We start from the raw sequence: 2558 nt of genomic DNA, 5'->3' as shown, positions 1-2558 counted from the left end.
ACGCTAAGGGTGCTAGTGCCCAAAAGCTTGCAATTAAATATTTTTTTTTCCCCCAAAAATCTTGTTGGTCTAATAAAAGATCTCTGTCTGTACTAGGAGTCCTGATTGCCTGATAAGGATTCCTTGGTCGGTTCAGAACCCGGGAGGCCAGAAAGCAAGCAGATGACTGAACACCCTAATAAACAGACTACCTTCAATGTACATCAAGGTATCTCATGCCCATGTGTTCCCAATTTTTGGGTCAAATAGAGGCAAAGATACATACTTTTGCTATTGCTGATGTGCTAATTTCATATTGCAAACAAAACACAAAGTCTGTAATTTTCGTTCAATTTAGAGCTCCGATTTCTACCGAAGGGAACTGACCGGAGATTTAGTTCAGGAGTTCAAAGCCTTTGCTAACCGCAGCTCAGCAGACAGCCGACACTAGAGGGCGCCATGGGTCCAGTTTCATTAATGCGACAGGTTTATCCAAAGCATCAACCCAGATCAAGGTAGGCAATGGCATGATTAACAGATTATTGGTATTTTCACCAGATTTTCATGCTGAATTTACCTTGGGTTACATTAAAAGCGTTTGCAACAACAGTGTCTATCAGGCAGGAACCCCGGTGCTCCAAAGAAAATGTCCTTGTGCCTTTGCTCTCTTATTCAAAGTAGTTTGCAATATGAAGCAGCTGGCAAATAAACCCTTTCCTCCCCCCAGCTACATCTTGACTTTTGTTAACTTTGATGCTTTCATATAAAATACTGGGGCCTAAACGTGCTTCCAAGAAGTCCTTAACATGTTTTTGTAATTTTTTTTCTGAGGAAGGTTAACAGAAAAATAAGGAAAAAAAAAAGGAAAGCCGATTATCTAAATATTTCATAACACATGTCTTTAATTATGATGGAGCTATGGTACATATTTGTCTTTTTGTGTATTTTATGACTGGGGGGTCTTGTCTCTTGTAGGTCCTCAATCAGAGTTTACTGAAATCAATCTAAAAGCTTTAACTGAAGTCACTGGGCTTTGAATCAGGCCCAGGCGGACTGGCAGCATTCAGCTGTAGTATCTGGCCTTTCATTAACATGCTTTTCATCCTGTCCATCTAAGGCTGCCTGCTGTTTCAGGCTTTCATTTAGCAAATCACTTAAGCAGGTGCTGAAGTCCCAGGGGAGTCAAATTAAACACTGCGTAGGTGTTTTGCTGAACTGGAGCCTTAGCAAACAAATAGGGTTTGTCCTTTTTCACCTAACCCTATTAGATGGCAGTTGTGTGGGGGAGTAACTGCAGTTTTTAGCACTTATGCAGTTTTGGATGCTATTTCACTCTGTGTGCATAGTTGCTAGAAGCAGCTTTCTCCTCTAGTTCTCCCCTTGAAGGCAAAGCCAAGAGATAGAGCCATACTGGGCCAGGAGGAAGAGAATAAGGCAAAGGATGTAAGACCTGTTGCTCTGGAAGGGAGGTGTTCTTGGGTTCTAGCCTGGACCCTTTTTCCCAGTGGGACAGAAGCTTCTACATTGCACTACTCTCCATCTATTTTACTTGCTGATTATTAAATGCAAGGGGCTATGATTTAGCTTTGAGTAGGGTGAGGATATTGCCTAACCCGTGGTATGGTGATTACAGCACTTTACTAGGGAGGAGAGAGAGATGCAAGTTCAAACTTCCTCTGGATGAGGGGGGTGGGACCCAGAGCTTGAGTCTCCCAGTCTCTGGGCAAGTGTTCTAGGTTAGGGTGTCAAACATACAGCCTTTGGGCTGTATCTGACCTGCTTCAGTCAGCCTCCCAGGCTACCAGGGAGCTTGGGGGTGTGAAACCAGTGGTAGGTGTTGGCTGTGCTCTGGGGGACATGGCTATTTGCAACAGGGGGCTGAGTGAGGGATGTGCCCATACAGTCATCACTTGCTGTAGCACCACTTGCACCACCTCCTCCAAGGCAAGTGGTCACCTGTCTGTTGTTGCTTGCCCTACTGCTGCTGTGGTGGTTGCTGTCTTACGCCTGAGGAGGGATCCATCATTCAAGGAGCTTCAGAGCAGGTCCCAAGTAATTGGTTTCTTTCAGGTAGTTCATCTAATCAGTTCCTTCAAGGCATGGGACAATTGCTTAGGAAGAAACTTCCCCAAGGGGCACATTGATCCAGGGCGGCTCTTCCAGCACCTTTCAGTGCACTGTGTGGCATGTAGAAGCAGGGTAAATTATAGAGTATGGTCAAGGACAGACCAGCTGGCCCCACTGTAGATGGAACGGGCAGGGCATGAGTTCTCAGTTAGGAGGTTGCAGATATGTCAGGGAATCGCATACACACTGCCCTTCTCTGCTAAGTAGGAGTGGAGTTCCTGCTAGAGCCCAGTTATGCATGGGTAGTGAGGAGGGTAGGGCCAGGAATGGTACATAGTAGAGAAAATATTGAGCATCCCAGCTGTTGGGCATTTCCTATCTGTATGCTAATCCCTCCTTCCCATAGAGACATGGGCAGACCCAGGATTTTGGGCACCCCAAAATTTGGGGTGAGGTGAGGTCTCCCGGCTTGTCCCTCCTGTGCATGACTTAGTGCCCTGGAGGAGCAGGTG

The 2558-nt window shown here is 45.9% G+C and overlaps 1 long non-coding RNA gene across 1 annotated transcript in view; it reads left to right on the top strand.

Moving 5' to 3' along the window:
- The window catches only part of LOC109302132, a 22658-nt gene that overhangs the window by 17319 nt on the left and 2781 nt on the right, over positions 1 to 2558 (top strand). Inside the window, exon 2 of the long non-coding RNA XR_002098712.1 lies at positions 338 to 494. This is a non-coding gene — a long non-coding RNA (uncharacterized LOC109302132). The remainder of the gene's footprint in view (positions 1 to 337; positions 495 to 2558) is intronic.

This window comes from Gavialis gangeticus, unplaced genomic scaffold (genome assembly GCF_001723915.1).
Source record: "Gavialis gangeticus isolate Ggan-Ray unplaced genomic scaffold, GavGan_comp1, whole genome shotgun sequence".
Lineage (NCBI taxonomy): Eukaryota > Metazoa > Chordata > Crocodylia > Gavialidae > Gavialis > Gavialis gangeticus.
Note: the sequence above shows the minus strand (reverse complement) of the source record. Positions and strands in the feature narration are given on the sequence as shown.